This window comes from Acipenser ruthenus, chromosome 14, assembly GCF_902713425.1.
Source record: "Acipenser ruthenus chromosome 14, fAciRut3.2 maternal haplotype, whole genome shotgun sequence".
In the NCBI taxonomy this organism is placed as follows: domain Eukaryota; kingdom Metazoa; phylum Chordata; class Actinopteri; order Acipenseriformes; family Acipenseridae; genus Acipenser; species Acipenser ruthenus.
Window position 1 is genome coordinate 10141651 of NC_081202.1, and position 22642 is coordinate 10164292.

The following is a 22642-nucleotide window of genomic DNA, read 5'->3' on the forward strand; positions in this document are numbered from 1 at the left end:
AAAGTATCAGCTTTATGGCATGGAAAAATGCATTGTTTGGAGGGGTCTGAATGGCTTAGCGCAGGAGTCTACAGCTTCTTAAATGTAGCAGAGCTTTAACCATGACACGGACGGGTGGCAGCTATAGCTTCATGGTTTGCTTCAAGCTGGGTCAGTGTTTTCAAGAGCAACTGAATTAACAATGGGCAGTAGTTTTTTATCCCCATGAGCGATCTTTCAGATCTTTGTTAAATAAAATAAAAAGTTTCCCACTGGTATATAAAGTGCAGTCATTTTTTGTTCCTGGCAGCACATACTGACACAATCAAAGCCTAACTGGACCCATTCCAGTCTAGTACAGCTAAACCTAACACTGACACTTTACAGCGGGCAGTAAAAATGACAGATTTAACTTGACATTCAGAAGTCATTTTAGTTATGCTCCAAAGCCTTTTTGTGGAGGCAATAAATTAGCATGCCTTACACTACAGTTTGCATGGAAAACAAATTTGGTTTAATTTTAATTTTGTTTCTATAGTATTACTTCTGCAGTATGTTTTAACAATTCTCAACAAGTCTGTTGGTGGATCAACATAAAAGTTCAAAAGTTTGTTTAAAAATGCAACACAATGTTTTATACAATATCTTCTTCAAACTTGTGCCATGGGGCAGAGAAAAGGACTGCACATCTATAGTGTCCCTAGCATAATAGGGCACAGATTGGGTTTTGACAGGTAGAGTGCCCCATACGAAGCTGTCAAAACTACTCTTAGGGTCTGCTATTTCTCGGTGGTCTCCAGTCCGTCCCCTCTTTATATGCAAAACATGTCTCACAGTAACGGTCTCCCGAAATCCATTTTCTAGGAATGCATGAAGATTGGGTTGCCAATTTCTCCTTGTTTTTACCACCCTCTTCTGAAACGTGGTGCCAGTCTTGTTGGTCACCATTGCTTTACTTTTATCTTGTGTCTGTGCACTTCACTGTACTGGAATGACCCCTTGAAGGTTAGTCATTTACATGCTGTGGTTAAAGGCTCGAGTTGGCTGTATAGTAACACATGACTAGGGGTCTACTTAAATCGCGGTAAATTTACGTATTTTTCACGGGTATGTTGCGGAATAAAATGAGGATTTCGTGGACATTTCGCGGACATGTTTAAACATTAAATAAACCTAAGTAGACAGTATTTCAGAACAATATAAAGCCTAAAAATAGTGGTACTTGCTTCCTTACTAAAACAGAGTGCTGGCATTTGTTAAAGGCGAGTATGCAGCATCCCCCTGCAGTTAACTTGCCCATACATTGAGACTGCACGTCTGCATCCACTGAATTGGTTGGAAGTTAAAGGCAAAGCTTTGCCAAGTTATCCAGATGTGGAAATTGATTAGAAACAGCCCCAAAACTCGGTTACACAAGGGCGGGCATCTAGCATACTTTAATAAAGTCAATGTATGCCGCACGTTCGTTGTCATGTTATTTGTCCCATCCAATGATTTATTTTATTAGTACCGAGTCAAAACAAAGAAGACGTGGCTATTCAGGTCTAAAATTCCAACTGTAAGCAGCAGGTTGAAGCGAGGTGGCTGTGCTGGATCGTTTTAGTACTGATTTAACTTGCAGACAGGAATACTTCTTGTCTGCGCTGACTTTCCAGTTTGTTTTCTGAAAGCTGCTGTTTATTTTACGTTCTGTTCAGCAGCCTCTGTAGTAGCCTTTTGTTTAATGTGTGATTCTGAAGCTAGATAGCGATCGATCGTATTTTCTCCAAATACACATTAAGATATGGAAAGCAATTACCTCAGTCTGCATGTAGTTTATTTGGGAAATATCTTGAAACGATCATCAGCCGAAATATACTTTGCTTTCTTTGTCGTCCATTTCTACTATTTTACCTCCAGCTCCAATGCTGAAAACTAGATTTTAGCAATCTAAATCAAAACAATGCAGCACAAACTTTGTCCCGCCCCCTCCTGCACAGTACAGGTCACATAAAAGCAGTAAAGACGCACTGATAGGGTGAAAACTTTGTCATTTGAATAGTAAACAAGAACGTTAACTGCTTTGGAGAATTTTTGTGTGTAAATGTTATTTGTGGTCGTTTTTTTTTTGTTTGTTTTTTGCTTAAGTGCAATGCACACGGGACAGCGAAGGAATAAAAACAGGCTATCTAAACAAGGAAGATACGTAGTTTGCGTCGCTTGCATTGTGCAGTAGTTCATTTAAACGCGGTTTCTTTTTTTTTTTCTCTCCGTACTTGTTTGTATGCATTGGCCCCTAAGAGGTGAATTTCGCGGTGACCCCTCAATTTCACGATTTCCGCGAAATCCGCGAAATCGCGAATTAGGTAGGTCCCTACACATGACTACTTAAAAGCCATAATCAAAATGTAATTTCTCTGAACCTTTTTTTCCCTAAGGCATGCATCTAAAACTTAGAGCACAACTAAAGTAATCATAATCATTGGTGGTCTAGCAAGACAGGATATATGTTTTGCAACTGATGTCATCTATAATCCAAGATTGCAGGACGTTTAACACATTAAAAACTATTTTGTTTATACTGATGGTTCATTGTCATTGAAAGATTCTCATGGATGCATATAAATCTAATTGTGTAAGAACCACTCTATGATGGAAAAAGGCTGGCTAAGTTAGACCAATTACTACTTTACTGCTAGGGGCATGCAGGTGTGATACATGACACTATTTCATAACTTCCCATGCTGGGTGATACCGTCTTCAATCTGTCTAAGGAGAACGAAACTATCAGCAGGAGGCTGGACTGTGCTGTCCAATAGAGCACATAATGAGCCTTCAATGGATATTTCCTTTCCAATTTAAATTACCAAAAACTGCAATTTCATATCCATGACAACCTTACCTTTGTTTATTGTTACCAAAGCTCCATTCACTGACTATGTACTATATGTGCACACACTTTTTGACTTTTCTCTGATAGTATTGTTATGTTTGTATCTTTTCTTTCAAAGTGTTGTGGTGTGCACATCCTGTGTTCCTCCAATTACAGCTCCAATATAATTGACACTGCAATAGGCAATAATTTAATATAGTACATTTGCTTATACAGTGTGTTGTCTGTCTGAACTTTTTGAGTGTAGTCTCATGGTTTTAAAAAAATGTTTGGACATACATTAGAGGGCAATTGATTTATAATTTGATGGTTTATATTTCACTGAGAGGAATGGTAGTTCCTTGCGCCAAGTTATCAGCGAGAACTGCCAGACTCTCTATACAGCAAGGATAGTTTACGTGGTTTCAGGGTATTGGCGCAGCAAAAGTAAATCAGCCAAAAGCACCATTTCACTTTTAATTTGTAGTTCCCAACACTTTTAGGTGAAATGTAGAAAAAAAGTCAATACCTGTCAAAGTAAGAGAAATAAGTTGCCAAAGTAAACTTCTTCTTCTTCTCCTCCTTTGTCAAGATGGAGATATACTAGGGAACACACTTATTGTGACATCTATAATATTATATAATATAAATATTAAAAAAAGTTCTGGCATGCGTGGGATTTGAAACTATAACCTTCAGTTTGCAAGCGTGTTGTGTTATTGTCAGTACTACACAATTACTTGAGAAAATGCAGTGTTTTGAAAGATGAAGTTAGCCAACTGAAAATTCTCAGGACTTATTTTGGAGATTTTTCAAGGCTGCCCCAATTGCTTCTATTAACTTGGCTTGTGTTTTTCAGGCACACTAAAAGCAGATTGAACTTTTATTATTATTATTTATTTCTTAGCAGACGCCCTCATCCAGGGCGACTTACAACTGTTACAAGATATCAGGCAGCAGTGTGGAGTAGTGGTTAGGGCTCTGGACTCTTGACCAGAGGGTTGTGGGTTCAATCCCCAGTGGGGGACACTGCTGTTGTACCCTTGAGCAAGGTACTTTACCTAGATTGCTCCAGTAAAAATCCAACTGTATAAATGGGTAATTGTATGTAAAAATAATGTGATATCTTGTAACAATTGTAAGTCGCCCTGGATAAGGGCGTCTGCTAAGAAATAAATAATAATAATAATAAGATATCGCATTATACATTATTTCACATTATACAGATATCACATTATTTTTACATACAATTACCCATTTATACAGTTAGGTTTTTACTGGAACAATCTAGGTAATACCTTGCTCAAGGGTACAGCAGCAGTGTCCCCTACCTGGGATTGGACCCACGACTCTCCGGTCAAGAGTCCAGAGCCCTAACCACTACTCCACACTGCTGCCTTGCATCAAAAACACAAGCCAAGTTAGTAGAAACATTTGGGGCAACCTTGGCCCCCATCGGTTTTACAGTTGTGCCTATTTGCTTGGTGCTGGCCAAGGTTGCCCCAATTGTTTCTTGAAACTTGGTTTATGTTTTTGATATCTCTACTTTAAATGGCTGGGCACTTTTGATAACTTGGCTTTTTTTTCACATTTCCAATGTGTTTTTGTTTTATAGGAACATACCCAACTACACACACAAACAATGATTCTTAATTATTTCATAGTCATATGAAACACCAAGGTCCTTTTATAACACTATAACCATGTAGCTATTAAAAACACTAAACTGTAATTGGCCCTACTGTATATAAAGCCCAAGTTCAATTGTCTTCTTGATATAATGCATGCTGACTCACTTTTAGGTTGCATTTGTACAGAAAATGTCAAGTCCCCCAACAGTCAAAATCAACTTCCAGAGTTTACAAGTCGCTATTGAATAATACATTATATTATCATGCATGTAGGGAAGTTACATTCAACCCAGATGATGCACGGCATTTACTGTAAAGTACAATTGCAGGGTTTGAAAAAAAAACAAACATTTTTACATTTGCTGTAAAAAACAAGACCGGGCCTGTTTTTGCACAATCATGTTTTAGCCTTCTTTCACATACAATTTAAAGAACAATAAACCCTTGTTTTCTAATTTAAAATATCTGGACACAGTCTTTTATTTATGCCACCTCAGAGGCAATGCAATTACATTCCAGGTTATGCCTGCAGACATCTATGCTGTTGTAGGCAGTTCTTTTAATTGCAATAGCGAGGCCTATAATTGGTCAGTGAACTGCCACACATACAGTACAAGTGAGGCAGTTGTTGTAAACTGCATTTTATGAATATTAGTAATGTATTTCTATGTCTGCTGTGAATGCATTGCAAAGTTATGGAAATATACATGTCATTCAGCCTGAAGCATGTTAGCATGCAGGTTCTGTATTTATTTATGTTTAACAAATACATGGTTTACTGTAATTTTGCTGCAACATTTAACTGAAAATGTTTTGTATGCTAGTGGGCATCTAGACTACCTAAAATGAAAGATTTAACTCCAATAATCCCTTTCTGGCCCTGGACATAGTTATGAACAGGTTTAGCATCTCTGCAAATGCTAAATGTTACTTCAGGACATGACAAAGGGAAAGATATTTTAGACATTTTAAAATGCTAAATATTGAACTTTCAAAGAAGTAAGTTAATAATAACCCTGTTGTCTTAATAAGCCCTGAAACCACCACTGTGAAAGTGTTGCAGGGGAAAGGGTTAACCATTACACTCTGGTGTACCAGCTGAACTTAGACAGTAGACATGTTTCATAGCTACAGTATATTGGACCCAAAGGGATGCTTTAAACTTCTGAGTTTTAAAAAGAAATGAGGATGTGATTACTGGAACAGAAAGTGATGCACCAAGTGAGTCTTAGGCTGAGTTAGTTAGGGGGGTTGTTCTGAACTCAGTATGGTGAGACAGCCTGAGTTGGATGGTTGATAGGGTTGCACGTCTGCTGCAAGAATTAAGGGGAACACTATGGAGAGTGAAATAAACACGGTCGTACACCAAAATCCGGGCAGAAGTTGACAAAGAGAATGCTCTCCCCCTCCAGCTCCTGGACTGTACTTTCCACCCGTGCTCCAACTGCTTCAACACATGCTGACAAAAAACAGAACAATCCACCAATCACTGCCATCTTAAAAACAGCCCAAGATTCATTGCAGACAGTGTGAACATCCGGTCCACTAATGATAAAAACAACTAACCTAGATCACTTGCAAACATTGTGAACACAAATTAATTCACTTCCGTAAAAACCATTTCACACCCAAACGAACTGAGCACATTTGCTTTCAGCAAGCAAACAGGTTCATTGTTGTAAATCAAAGTGTTCTGAGACTGTTTGAAACAAACCCAATGTGAACACGACCTAAACAACCCGAATACTACAATAGTTACTGTAAGAGAACAGTGATATTTCATGTGAGTCAAAGACAAAACACAACAGGCAAATGAAATGTAAAGTGAGTGAATAGCCAGGATAAATGTTACAAGTTTCTGGAACATAAGCCAATGTAATTATTTATTTATTTATTTATTTTACATGTTCTACCCTTAACACATTCTTCAACGCTTCAGACTTTTGAATAAGCTATTTTCTTTCCAAAATAACACTACAGATGACATTTAGGCTGTTGACAAGATTTGTAACCGAGGAATCTTCATTTAGGTGTCCGGTTATCAAAGAGACTGGTACTGACATTTCTTAGCTCTGCATAAATCTGCAAAGAGGGTTTTATACTGTACTTCGATTGAGTGCATTTTCAGTGCTCATATAAAGCTATAAATCTATATGTATTTTAAGTAATTTACTGATATATTGACAAAAAAATATGTTCAGGGATGATAAACAGACTTTTTCTTACATGTTGGCTCTGACTTGTCCTGTTTGCTGGAAAGTCTGTTTTGCAATGTTGAACGGCACACTTCCTCCATGTCCATGCCATATGAAGCATTTCACATAAAAGAGTTTTAAAAAGCGAAATTATCACATTGATGGACAGGGCTACTATGATGTAAATTAAGAACATCATCCAAGTTTGGCATTTGGTTTTGTTGCGAAACATAATGCTGTCTTCCAAAAGATAGAGCTGTCTTTTTACACTCTTGAAGGCTTTTCAAATCGAGGAGCTATACCAACCTTTACAGACTGTCTTTGGGTGACAGCCCTGCTTTTCTTTTCTTAGACAAGAAAGTTTGGCATTTTTACTGGGCATTTTTTAATTATTTCTACTGCCTGCACTCTGTTCCTTTTTATTTACCAGGGAAATGTCAGATTAGAGTTGTTGTGTTTTTTTTTTTTTTCTTATGGTCAACACACTAATTTTTTCTTTTTAATAAAATGGTCTCCCCACATCTTTTTTTATTATTAACTAGGAACAAATACAGCTTATGTTGGATGTCCTTTTAGTGTTTTGTATTTTTCACTATGGCAGTTTTAAAGATCACATTTTTATGGCACAAAAGGAAAGTAAAAAAACATGACTTACATTACACGTACATGGTCTGTTGCGAGTGTGAACAATTTGGCTGCGAAGAAGCCTCATTCACCATTATAAATCCTGTATTTTGTGTGCATTTAAAGAGCACACTGAATCTGAACAAAGGAACTAACACTGTATAACAACACAAATTACATTTAGGTGTTAATCATCTTTATTCTTAATATGAAAACTGGGATTATATTTATTTGCTTGTTTTTTTGTTTTTTTTCACCATTTAAAAAAGAGAATGTTAGTGACTGTGTTTGGGCCTCCATAATATATGACAACATACCGGTAGCAGATTCCTATACCATCTACCTTACAGTTTAAAACAATTAACCATAATACACAAACTGTATATATATATATATATATATATATATATATATATATATATATACACACACACACACACATATACATATACATATACATATACATACACACACTGTGTGTATATATATATATATATATATATATATATATATATATATATATATATATATATATATATATATATATAGTTTTGTGTTTTGTTTTTTTAAATAATGATTATGCTTTACATAAACTTTATTCTATGCCAATATATCATGTCCATATTTTGAGGGAGTACAAGTACAGAAATACAGATTTTGACACACATAATGTCAGACTTATTCTTTATATTTAATTTCATTGGAGATCTAGTTATACTAGGTCAATCTTTCTTGTGTAGTCGAATCATTAATGTTTATAGTTTTTAAAGCTCACTATTTTCTTTCATGTCAGTTCTACTGAAGTGCAACTTTAGCCTAAGTTGCAAAGCATTCCAGTCGCTGGCTGCAGCGAACCGAAATGAGTGGCGACCAAAAGCTGTAGCAACCCTAGACGGCACCAATTTAATCAATTCATTGGAACTTAAATGATAAAATTAGAAAGAGATTTGTAATAATTTCTGCTAATAAATAAGAGTTTTACCAAGCAAAGTTCTGTAAATTAACAAATACCAGTGAGTCAGACATCTCATGTATAAAGCAGGCGAGTTAACCAGGGGGTAAAGATCACAGTGGTGATTGCAGACAACCTTGGTGCCAGTAAGGTGTTTGAGCAAAAGCGAGTAAAAAAACGAAAATTGTTCCATGATGAAGTGGTCACCGACAATACTGACCATAGAGCTCCAGAGAGCCAGACGATAAATTGATGTTATTACTTCATGAAAACGTGTCTATGATCACTGTTTACTGCGAAGAAATGGCAAATGGCAACGAATGAAACAAAAAAAGTAAAAAATAAATAAAATGCTGTGTCAGCTTTATGTACCATTTATTTGGGGAATAAACAAAACAATGTTTAACCTGTTATTTAGCATCCTTTGTTTTGTAGTTAACTCACTGGTGTAAAGTAAGCCCTACACAATGTGTTCTTTACTTGGGATATTTTTGCTGTAAAATAAAGGCACACACACACACACACACACACACACACACACACACACACAGGGGCCACACACCCCTGCCCCTGCTGCTATGCTGGCTGCCTGCCTGAGTTCTGAGCAATATAATGGACTTTATTACTTTTTGAAAAAGATTGAATATCCAAACAAATATTTAAATTATGAGTGAATATCTGAACATGAAAATCCTGTGTTCGTCCCACCACTAATATATATTATTCCTCTATCAAATAGGGTTTTAATCAATTATTAAAACCCCTGTCTGTCAAAACTCAGGAACAACTGGCAGTCAAACAGAACTAAAAAAACACACACACCATATTATATATATATATATATATATATATATAGATAGATATATTGGATTTATTAATTTGCATTTACTTTGATTAATTTCAGTGCAGTACAGCAAAGGAACCAGTGTATAGAAAACAACACACAAAGTGGCAATGCACTAAAACATTCCTGTGCCTAATGCTCTGTGAGACATTTCTAAGTGCATGAATACCAGTACTTCATCTGTATAGTTCTGTTTTTTATGTGTTCGTCGTGTCGCCTTGGGGATGACCAAGACAGAAACAAGGTCATAGAAATAGCCATCTGCCAGTATTGTGGGTTCCGAAAGGTTAGGACCCTGTCTTGTAATTACTGGATTTATAGCCTGAATTTTAAGGGCCAGTTGTCAAACTGTACTCCATTTGATTATTTATGGCGAACTGCAAAAATATTATACTTTAATCTTTCTTGTTTTTTTTTTTTTCATCAAGACGACAGCAGGCTGGTTCAGAGCTCTCCAATTACAATAAAAGAAAACACATATTCTAGTAACATACATATCCCCGGCCACTGCTGTAAATGCAAACTCTGAGCTACAGTATCAGAATCATGAAATGAGTACATCATCATAAAACCACATAAAAATGCAAGTGTGACATGACTCCATATATTGTAGACCTCAGATTTGGATACTCCCAATAATGTGTGCTAAAGAATGTTCATGACAGTTGGATTGCAGTTGTCGCAGTGTCAATGCCAATACTGCACTGCCATGTGCTGTGGTGACGCACCACCCGTTTAAAAGGTTACCATAGTATGTTCATAGTACAGTCATTTTGCAGTTTCTCATGGTTATACAGTACTATGCATTTACCATACTTTACCATGGTTTGCCTTCTCCTTTAATATGCTTTACATTACAGTGTGATTTTTGACACGCCTCCCGATGCCTTGGACCGTCCAGTTCTGTCAATTCTTCTTTTTATGATCATACCTTCTACAGATACTATTTCCATCAGCACAGCGAACGTTCGCAAAGTACCAGTTAACTTGGGAAGACGTGGCTTCGACTTGCATAGATTCTGCTTCATCATGCCAGAGAGCAGGAACATTAAACTTAATCAGAAACCAGAACTCCTACGCATCTTATTCCACATGTAAAGTGTGTATACTGAGATTTTTATTACACTTTGCTATGCTTTTACTATAGGAAACTTTCATAATGGTCAACTCACCCACACTGTGTAAGGAATCTGTTTCGACTGCTGTGACGATCAGTCGTTGAGGGTCTATTCATAAAGGGTTAACGCCTGTCGAATTGAAAAAACAGGAATACATGATCAGATTTTGTCAACCTGCTATTCATAAGAGTGAACCACAGCAAAATGCTGTAGATAACTAGGAGTTATTGAACGCTTTCTACAGTCAAGTCTAAACTAACGACTGTAGCTTATATGAAGGAAAATGTTTAATATAAATATATACTCACACAAGAACGTATTCTCTGGCATAATCATTTTGAAACATGATAATGATAATAATAATAATAATAATAATAATAATAATAATAATAATAATAATGGATTTGTAAGATTAACATTTAAAATTATTATTATTATTATTATTATTATTATTATTATTATTATAATTATTATTATTATTCAAACGTCCTCCTACAGTGCTTTTTGTTTAGTTTTTTTTTTTTTTCATTTTTTGGTCCTGCAGTTAAGAATGGAAATCTTATGTGTGCGTATGGAAATGTGTTTACCAGTTTTGTCAAACAGAACAAAAATACAAAGTATTTATTTAGAAAATACTTTTTTTCTAAATGATGACATCGGTAGTAGCCTACTGTCGATGGATTCCGTTTTTCTTTTTTGCAACAGCTACCGACGCCACCCAGGTAACATTAATAATGCTGATGAGGCGGATTTTTGTTCTTGAATAACTCTATACCCATTCATAAAGTGCTTTGCGACAGTCGCCCCAGTTTGCTCAGATCATTTTATGAATAGCAATATGGACGACTTTCGTTAGCTTTAAACGAAATTCGTTTTATTGTGGCAGTCGGCAAGTACTTTTATGAATAGGGCCCTATACGTCTATGTTTCATGTCAACCTTGCTTTTGACTAGTCATATAGCTGTGCTTTTTGTTGTGATTATCATTTTTAGGTTAGACCACCATTTGGATTCAAAGTTTCTGTTTTGAATTTCTACAAAATGGTTATATTAAAAATGTATAGTATTTTAAGCATTACAATAATAATAATAATAATAATAATAATAATAATAATAATGATAATAATAATAAATAATAATAATAGCATTTTCTCATATACAGAATTCAGTAACTGCAAATATGGCACTTAACCTGAATTCTTGGCCTCCTACAGATACTTTGTAACAATTATTCACCCTGCCCTGACAGCAAGCAACAATAAGCTGAAAGCAATCTCCCCTTCACTGCCATACCCAGTGCTTTGACTGTTTATTGAACCCCTTCAATTTTTATTTTAATCCTAAAACCACAATGTCAGCAAACAAAGAACCAAAAACACCAAAATTTGCCATGCTGTGTCTGTTTCTGGAGGACAAAAAACTAGACTAGGATACAGACGACAGAATTACCAACAGTAAAATATTTCCTTTTGAAAATGTAATCCCACTTTACATCCAAGAATATTTTTGACAGCACCAGAAAAGGAAGATGTCGGAAAAACAAAAGAATAAGCTGCCTGCTGTGCTGGAACTACAAAAAGAAAAAAAAAAACACAGAAAAAAAAGAGATTTGCTTTAGCAAGCATGCGCTACAATCAAAAAGAAACCTTCTCTGGAAGCACATGTAGTTTTACTACATCCCAAAGACAATGTCCTTAATTTGACTAGAAGCACAGTAACCACTGTTTTCTTACTACAGCATGATAAAAATAAACAACAACTTAAAGCTGGACATAAATATTGATTGTTATACCGCTTATGGTATCTTTTTATATTATGTCATGAAAAACAAATTACCTGATCTTTTTTTTTTTTCTTCCCATTGTGACATACAGAAACGCACATACATTATAGTGCTACTGTAAGCACACTGCATATCATGTAAAACTCTATTTACAAAGTGTTGATAGTCACAAAACACAAAATAATTTACGATGCATGTCAACTTTGATACATCTTGAAGATATTTTAATAGAGTAATTTTAAAAAGATTTATGAGACACCGGTTGTGAAGAACGCACTTCCCATCCAGCTTAACTGTCGGAAGGGATGAGCTCAGTACAGCCTACTCTATATACTACCTTGTAAAAAGTAATAGGGTTACCTTACAGTACCTTCAAATGAGTTAGCTACAGCATTCTTACTGATATCTTATGTACAGAGATTGGAAATAAAGCGGGAAGGATTGTTTTGTGTCCAGTTTTTAACAACCACATTAACTCTATTGAGGGAGAGACAAATGCATGTGTTGCCAGTTTTAAACCTTCCCATGGCTTAACAATATTTCTTGATGATCATTACCACTCCATAGATCTGCTATTTTATATTACTCTTTTTTGTGTCTGCCTCCTTATTTCACTGTACAGCTTTTAACACACTGTATTCGGGAGCCTCCTGAACACTGTGGAATCACTGTGTAATTGCAGTATGAGCATTCCTTTGCTCATTGTACACACACAACACCCCTTGTTCTGGGAATCCTCTAATTAATTAACATAGTTACATAATTGTGTGTGTGTATGTGTGTGCAAAGTAACTGCAGGATACATTACTTAGAACCATCCTACAACTTAGTTAAGTTATGTGGAAAGTAAGACCTCTCCACATGTACTGCATTACATGCATGTGGTCCAGTGATTAAAGAAAAGGGCTTGTAACCAGGAAGTCCCCGGTTCAAATCCCACTTCAGCCACTGACTCATTGTGTGACCCTGAGCAAGTCACTTAACCTCCTTGTGCTCCGTCTTTTGGGTGAGACGTAGCTGTAAGTGACTCTGCAGCTGATGCATAGTTCACACACCTTAGTCTCTGTAAATCGCCTTGGATAAAGGTGTCTGCTAAATAAACAAATAATAATAAAAATAATGGTTAGGCCTATATGTTAAAATGTAAATAATCATGAATTTACATTTAAACCTGAACATGTTTTTTTTATTTTTTAAGCTGTGTAAAATGAACCAGTGCAGGCCCATACAGGAGGGTACTCATAATCCTATAAGAAGCACAAGGTTATCGTGAAATGCAATCTGAAACTAGGAGTGTATAATAATTTCAAAGTCTGATGAAGGTTGGTGTAAAAATCAAGGTAATTATCGTGTTCACCAGGTATAGTGTAACAGATGGACAACATATATATTTTTTTTAATGGGGGCCCTAAAAAGGTTTAATCAAGATAAATTGCTTTCAATGACCTTGTTTAGTCACTTTGCACTGAAACCCATATGTGCCCTTTGAAGTAGCTTTTTCTGTTTTTCATTCTCTTGTATAACTGAAGCTACACCATAAAATGAAAGTGCTAAAGAAACTGCAATTGCTTTTTTGATTTATTTTTTATACAAACTGGCACCTTAGGACAGTGTCTGACACAGTTTATAAAAGTGAGTTGCAGATAGCCAGTAGGTCCTGGATCATCATTATTTTTAAGGTATACTAATTATAAGAATATTACACACAGGATCATTTCTGCATGTTACAATGTATTTATAGAGAATGTTCTATAAATGCCCTTTATATACAGTACAAAGCGTGGGTGTAGTACAGCTTGCTGTGTTGTGATGTTTTTGCAACAGTAGTTAAAGCTGTATATATCATAGAGGTGTGTGTTATAAGTACGGTAAGGATTACGACTAGGACCTCGCAAGTGTACACATCACTGTACTTCTAAAATGATGAGAAAAACAGAAATTAAAACACTGCTGCTGTGTAAAAGTGGTCTAATAAAAGCATGCAGCTTTGTTTATCTTCAAGCTGTGAACTGCAAGATAACAATGTGTTCCCTCATACCCCCAGGTTTCTGCTAGGGTATATCAAGCTGACAATACTGCTGGATAAAGCTTTGGGCTGCAAACACTTAATTGACTTTCCTTTATTCATGTGGACCAGAGATAATATATTCACCAAGCAGCAACTTGCACTTGTATTTATTTTATTTAGTGTGCAACTTAGCACTGATAAATAACTTAATATAATACATTTATGTAACATTTCTATCACACACACACACACACATATATATATTATTAAAGCGCTTTATTACCATATTATGAAAAATGCTATTAACAGGTATCTGACAAGTGTTAAAAAGAAATGTACGAAAACCTAAAGCTGCCCCCAAATCATGATTGTAATTTAACCTTGTGAATTCCCCCTCAGGCATAATGAAACTGGAATACAAATAATCACACATTTCCTAAGGGGATAAGGTTACCATAGAACAAAAAAGTTTGCATCTCTGATTTCTGCAAGAAGGAGTGGCACGCTTAGTGCTTTTTAGGAGCCTTGCATACATGACAACAGGCTGCAACATCAGGTCTATCCTTTTTCACAGAGATCCCCTTTTGAGTTTTGAGCCTATTATGCAAAGCCACTCATGTGATCTGGCAGCAAAAGACACAACGCTGTGAATGCTATCTGATAAAAAAAAACATCAAAAATGTCTAAATAATATCCTGCTCACGTTAAAAATATTGATTGTTTGATTGTAATAAACAGGCATTTAAATGAACAAATTGAAAAATAGAGATCAGGACACATTGAAATACGTCATTTTGATTTGACGTCTTTTGTATCCTTCTCTCTTCTTAGAGGAGTCCAATCTCTCCCCCATCCCCCCACCGCCACTGAAGCACATTTTATTTGGCTTGCCTGCATCTCCTGAAGGAACAGTCAATGCTTGCCAGTTTGATGATTTGCAGGGAGGTTTCCAATACCATTGCTAATAAACAACAAACCATGCTGTTTGCAGAAAAAGACTATTGGTGATTTTTGTCCCCCTCACCTCCTGGATAATAATTACCCATCTCCCCAAGATCCCCACCTGCCTGGTTTGATCAACATCCAGCAATAAGTATATCATGGCCTGGATCTGGATTTAATGTTGTTCCAAAACAAGTATTTGACTGCACGTTTTCTTTTATAGGAGAGGAGTCCACTGCATAATTTTTGTTTAATAAAACAAAAAATAAATATTCAAAAAGAAATCTGTACATAAATGTTATAGATCAATATTATTTTGAAAATAGTGTGCCAACAAAAGTTGTTGGTGGGTGTGTGGATTTGTGGGTGTGCTTCTGTGTGACTAAATAAAGCAGAAACAATGTTTGGACATCTGAAACAAATATTTACAAAACAGAAAGCTAATAGAATAAAATGTACCAGAGAAAACGGCCGCCCATTAATCAAAGTGGCATCAGGATATAAAAGCTCCGCGGAAGCTGGCAATCTATAGAAAAATCATGTCAGACAATTTAATCTGGAATTCATACTTGGTAAATAATCACTTGACCTCCGAAAAGCAAGTTCAATGCCTGTGAAGATTCAACAGTGCATGTGCTATTCACAATAGTTCATATCCATCATGTTTATTCAATGCAAAAAGAGGGGGAGGGGGAGGGGGAGAAACACAGCTGTGTTCTAACAAATTTGCAGTTCTGCCTCCTGCTGGATTATACAGTACCTAGACTTTAACGGGAGTTTAATATTCAAGTAGACTCTAACCACAAGTGTTTCTACAACTATGTGTAGCAGAAAGTATAAAGATGACTATAAACATTAAATAAATATACTTTTTCTATTGAAAATGAGTATGGTCGCTTTGGAAGCTTGCATATCTAAGACCGGTGTTGAATATGAAACAGCCTAATCATTGAGAAATAGTAAAATGGTGTATCCTCGCAGAAAAACATACTCAGCTTCATGTGACGACCCTTCACTTCAGCAAAGGTATTAAGGCAGGTACTTATCATATTTTTGTTAAGAACATAAGAAAGTTTACAAACGAGAGGAGGCCATTCGGCCCATCTTACTCGGTTGTTAGTAGCTTATTGATCCCAGAATCTCATCAAGCAGCTTCTTAAAGGATCCCAGCGTGTCAGCGTCAACAACATCACTGGGGAGTTGGTTCCAGATTCCCACGAATCTCTGTGTAAAAAAGTGCCTCCTATTTTCTGTTCTGAATGCCCCTTTATCTAATCTCCACTTGTGACCCCTGGTCCTTGTTTCTTTTTTCAGGTCGAAAAAGTCCCTTGGGTCGACATTGTCAATACCTTTTAGGATTTTGAATGCTTGAATCAGATTGCCGCGTATTCTTCTTTGTTCAAGACTGAATAGATTCAGTTATTTTAGCCTGTCTGCATACGACATGCCTTTTAAACCCAGAATAATTTTGGTCGCTCTTCTTTGCACTCTTTCTAGAACAGCAATATCCTTTTTGTAGCCAGGTGACCAGAACTGAACACAGTATTCCAGATGAGGTCTTACTAATACATTGTAAAGTTTTAACATTAATTCCCTTGATTTAAATTCAACACTTTTCACTATATATCCAAGCATTTTGTTGGCCTTTTTTATAGCTTCTCCACATTGTCTAGATGAAGACATTTCTGAGTCAAAATAAATTCCTAGGTCTTTTTTATAGATTCCTTCTTCAATTTCAATACTTGAAATGGTGCCTGTATTTAATTTAATCAGGAATCTGTTATAAACTTGATTGGTAATCATCCATTTTTTATACAAGACATCCAACAGAATATATTTTATACAGGGTCACCAGACTGGGACCAGCCAGCCCTATAAAGACATCTATTAGTTGGTTTCACACAGGAACCTTTTTATCTCTATCCAGCCAGAAATCATACATGGTGATTTTGGTTTATACACACGCCTTTTAAGGAATACATTTTATGCAGCAATCCTTTCATACAACAGTCACTTTCTATTGTTTTAGTTAAATTTGTCGATAACATGACATTCAGAAAATTGAACAGACAGAGTTGCCAAATTAATCAGTCATGTTCTGTTGCATTAAATGGCAAAAAATGAGATTCAGTCGTAATGGTTTCAATTCCCCATTTCTATTGCCTGAGGTTATTTTTATACACTATGCAGACATGATGTACAGTATATTCAAGAAAGGATCATTACACAATTATATGAAGATCACGCTATTTTAAATTGTTTTAGTAGTACAGCCTGGATTTAATCTGCTACAGTATGTATTTTAGTTTTCAAGCAGAAATTATCCAGGATTTGGATTTCAGAAATTTTATGAGAGACATCCTTATGTCACTGTAACATACAGTAGCAAAATAGTAAAAGAAAAGTTCACCGTTGAAAAATCTATACTCCCAATGGGAAATAAAGCCATTTAATCTTCTAGGTCAATGCTATTATACAGCACTCTTAAATATAATCCAGTATACTCTACAATATTTCATATTTTAATATTTAACAATCAGAAATACACTGTGCACAGGAGGCTGTATGGTCCAGTGGTTAAAGGGGCTTGTAACCAGAAGGTCCCCAGTTCAAATCCCATCTCAGCCACTTACTTATTGTGTGACTTTGAGCAAGTCACTTAATCTCCTTGAGCTCCGTCTTTCGGGTGAGATGTAATTGTAAGTGACTCTGCAGCTGATGCATAGTTCACACACCCTAGTCTCTGTAAGTCGCCTTGGATAAAGGTGTCTGCTAAATAAACAAATAATAATAATAATGACAAACATGTACCGGTATTATAATCTGCAGAATTATCTAGCTACAGTGGTAGCTACAGCTAGCTATTTACCTGTCGTGATACTGTTGCGGTGAGACAACACAAACATGTTACAGCTTTGCAATCCTGAATTTTCTGACTACAGTGCAGTATAAAAATTACTTTAACTCAATGTAAGCTTTGCACTTTTGTTATGCATGAGCTTTAGCGTGTGACAGCCACTGGTGAAACCTTTCAGTAGTAATCTGTAACAAACCAGTTTCTAGTCAGATAACGCCCTGTAGCAGTTAACAAAACTGCACATCGCATTGACTTCAGTTTTACCGTGGCGAGTACCGCACCATATTTCAACATTTTTAGCTGGTTTTGGCTCCCACTGTAGGTGCACCGTGATGTGGATGAAGTTGTTACTGCATGTCTATCAGTGGATAGAGATACAATTTGAATAGAAACTGGTAAAAGGTCTAAGGGGAAAGATTTTTTTTTAAAGTACAGTGCTGGTTTCTGACCTGTTTTATGGTGCTTTTCTATCACACTGTCATAGGAAGGCATTCACCAAATAAACCACTGCAGTAACAAAAGTGTGTGCAGCCCTCATGGAAAGATGAGTTTGACTGAATGTGCAACATGGAAGAGATATTTATAATTTTTGACTGAATCCCTATTTACTGTAATTGGGTCAGAAATTACAAAATACACACGCTCCCACACATAGATCTGCTGTTAACACAGTTACATGTGGGCAGTTCAAAGCTGATGAATGCAAAGGATTGAAGCAAAGACATGTATTATTGAGTACTCAATAATATATTTATATTTTGGATATATTTCAATTTTAATTTCTTGTTTGTAAATTAATAAAATATTGGGTGAAAAAAAGATGTGTTGATTTTCAAAAATACTGTATACCTTCAATCAATCAAACTTGATTTACTATAGCACCTTTCACAAAAGCAATGCCTCAAAGTGCTTTACATGGCTAAAAAAGATAATAATCCCAGTAAATGAAAATACATGAGCAGGAGAGTAAATGCATAAATAAATAGATAAAACAGAAGTAAATAAAAACCAGATCAATAAAACATATAAATAAAAACAAGATCAGCGAAACAATAAAACCAGAGACAATAAAAGAAAACATTTTAAGATAAAAAAGATTATAAAAATGTGTCTTCCGTCTTATTTTAAAAGCTGCAACCGTTGGTGCTTCCCTTACAGAAATGGGCAAATCGTTCCATAATTTAGGGGCCCTGTAACTGAAAGCTCAGCCACCAATACTAGTTTTTAAAATTTTGGGAATAGTGAGCAGCCCGGCATCCTGGAATTGGAGAGGCTGCCTAGGAACATATGGAATTAGAAGATCATTCAGGTAAGAGGGAGCCAGATCATGTAAAGCTTTGTAGGTTATGAGCAGAAGCTTAAAATCAGCCCAAAACCGAACTGGAAGCCAATGTAGGGCTGCCAATACTGGTGTAATATGGTCATACATTCTTGTTTTAGTTAAAACCCTGGCAGCAGCATTTTGTACAAGTTGCAAACGGGATAAAACATGACTTGGAATGCTGGAGCATAGACAATTACAATAATCAATTATAGATGTTACAAAGGCTCTCTGGGTCTTGTAGTGAAAGACAGCATCTTACTTTGGAAATATTTCTAAGATGAAAGAAATACACTTTAGTTACTCTCCTAATAAGAGGTTCAAAAGACAGAACTGGGTAAAAAAAAAAAAAACACCCAAGTTTCTCATTTAAGCCTTCAGTGCAATAGGGAAGATGTTTCCAGTAGATGCACAATGGTTGGTCTTACTTGTTTTTTTTTAACCTAGCAACATTACCTCTGTTTTATCTGAGTTTAACAATAGGACGTTTTTTGACATCCATAGCTTAATCTCAGCGAGGCATGTAGTCAGAATATTTACGGCTGCAGTGTCACCTGGTTTCAGAGATAGATATAGTTGAGTGTCATCGGCATAGAAGTGAAAGTTTACAACATGTCTGCGAACAATATTGCCCAAGGGTAGCATATATAAAGAAAACAAAATCTGTCCTAGAACGGAGCCCTGCAGGACACCACATGTGACTTCAGTTCAAAGAGAGGAGTCATCCCTTTTAACATGTGACAATTAAACCAAGACAGAACATTTCCAGACAGTCCTTTGAGGTTCTCAAGACGTTCAATCAGAATTTAATGATCAATAGTGTGGATCGCTGCACTTAAATCTAAAAAAATAAGAACTGAGGGGAAGCCCATATCTGAAGATAGCAGCACATCATTTACCACTCTTATGAGGGCAGTTTCAGTACTATGACCTGGGCAAAAACCTGACTGAAATGTCGCATAAACATTATGAAAAACATTAAGAAATGAGTTAAGCTGGTTTGCTACTACCCTCTCCAAGACTTTAGATAAGAAGGGAAGATTGGAAACAGGCCTACAGTTGTTAAGAACATTTAGGTCTAAAGTAGGTTTTTTAAGCAGGGGTTGTACCACAGCAACAAAACCAGATGAGAGGGAATTGTTAATAATGTTTAAAACAGTAGTATCAATCATAGAGAATGCTTCTTTAAGTAATATTGTGGGAACAGGATCTGAAACACAGGTAGCAGATTTTGTCTTAATAACCAATGTTAGAAGATGAATGCTCTAAGCTATCTGAAATCTGATTTCTTACATTACTAATTTTCCTATTAAAATGATTCATAAAATCATCGCTGCATGCTGGTAATCGGGTACTTAATAAAGGCTCATCTTTGCTTGTTTGTTAGTTTAGCTATTGTATCAAAGAGAAATCGAGGGTTATCTTTATTTGTTTCTATAAGGGCTGAGTAATAGGCTGATCTAGCTGAGGACAGCGCAGCCTTATAGTTCAACACACTGTCTTTCCAAGCAAGATAGAAAACCTGTAGTCCTTTTCCGTTTGCTTAAATATACGTGTTGTATCATGAACCATGGTGAGAATCTTTTACAAACCACTTTTTTTTATTTAATAGGTGCAATGGTATCCAAGATATTACTTAGAGTGATGTTACCAACACATCCACTGATGCTGACTGAATAAAGGCTGAGGTTGACAATACTAGGAATTTAGCAGTGTTGTTGGAATTGAGAAATCAAGCTTTTATAAGTTGTGGCGAAGGTATTATTGGATTTGGTATTAACAGTTCAAAAATGATAGCAAAGTGATCTGAAACTACGAGATCAGATATATGCAGGTTCTGGAAGTCGACACCAAGCGCGATAACTAAGTCCAGTGTGTGGCCATGGATACGGGTCGGGCCAGAGATATGCTGGGTAAAGCCAACAGAATCAAGTAATAACACAAAATCTTTTCCAAGATCTAGGTTTACATCGACATATATATTAAAATTACCTAACATCACAATTCTGTCATCAAGTGTTGATAAAAGGTCACCAAACTCAGATAAAAACAGGAGTTGGATGTAGAAGGACGATAAATAACTACAACCTGAATATTATTATTATTATTATTATTATTATTATTATTTATTTCTTAGCAGACGCCCTTTTCCAGGGCGACTTACAATTGTAAAGCAAATACATTTCAAGTATCACAGTACAAGTAATAATACAATTAAGAGCAAGAATAGGGGTTGGATCACAAACAACAAAGGATAGAATTTCAAATGATGAATAACCTTCTGTGTTCTCATTTTTAAGATTAAATTCCTTGCCGAAAATGGTGGCAATGCCACCACGACCCACAAAACGTGCCTTCTGAAAAAAAGAAAAGCCTGTGGGACAGGCCTCTACTAGTGTAATATTATCGTCCTGCTTCAACCAGGTCTCAATTAAGGTTACAATATCTGTTTGATTCCAAAATAAAGTTGTTGATTAGGAGAGATTTATTATTCAGAGACCTTGTGTTTAATAATGCTAGACGGAGAGGGAGACTAATAGGCTTGTCACTAGCTGAAATATGAATTTTAATTAGATTCTCGGAGCATGTACCCCGGAAAAGGGCAGGAAATTGATAACGGGGGACTGATGTTACTTCAGTGAAATGTTTTAGATGCAAAGTTTGAATATAAAGCTGAGGTTTGTAAGTTGCTTCACCAAATGGCATACCATGTAATACTGTGCTTATGTTGGCAGGGGGTGGTTGAACTGAAGAGATAGGGATGCATGTAAAATGATTATGTCATGCATTATTACAGTAATTCTCTATTTTTTGTGTTAATATGAATGAGCCGTTCCTATTTGGGTGCAGACCATCTCTTTAAAAAAAAATCCATGTCTTTCCCAAAAACTATCCCAATTATCGATGAAGCCTAGGTTCTCTAAGGCACACCATTTAGATAGCTTGCGATTCAGAGAGAAAAGTCTACTAAAGGCTTCACTTCCCCTCCTAACTACGGGGAGAGGGCCAGAGATACTTATATTGTTACAGGTTTTTTTTTTTTGCTTTTAGACAGAGTGATTTAAAATGATCCTTAAGAATCTCTGATTTTCTAAATAATATTGTTTGTCCCCACATGAATAATCAGCCCAGATACTTGACCACGGTGACCAACCAGGTTTTCCAATTTAGCAGCAACATCCAGGACAGCATTCTACAGAGACCGTTTGTGTGTTTGCAAGTACTGGGCTGACATCTCTAATAATAGAATCACCCACCAAAAGCATCTTGCTTAAGATAGTTTCATGTCCCTTTCAAAATATTCACCAGTTGTAGGTTTTAGGTTTACTTGACACAATCCTATATTCAACAAATGTTTTTTTTTTTTCCCCTACAACTTTTACACAGCAACAGACATGAATGTTAAAGAAACAATCTTGTTTTTCTTTCTTCTAAAATGGCCTTATATTCTATCCCTGCAAATATGCATGGTGTTTGGTTGGCACCTACTGGAGTCTGCTCTAAATCAACCTGCTGTCTTGTTGCTATAAATATATGG

General features: G+C 36.1%; 1 protein-coding gene across 19 annotated transcripts in view; it reads right to left on the bottom strand.

Annotated features, from left to right (window-relative positions):
* The window catches only part of LOC117419619 (neuronal cell adhesion molecule), a 91312-nt gene that overhangs the window by 61701 nt on the left and 6969 nt on the right, over positions 1-22642 (bottom strand). For 16 of the 19 annotated variants that reach the window (XM_058985772.1, XM_058985779.1, XM_058985778.1 and 13 more), the window contains exon 2: positions 10249-10323. The exons of the other annotated variants lie outside the window; for them this stretch is intronic. The gene's annotated coding sequence lies outside the window, so the exon portion shown is untranslated. The remainder of the gene's footprint in view (positions 1-10248; positions 10324-22642) is intronic. 19 annotated transcript variants of the gene reach the window in all.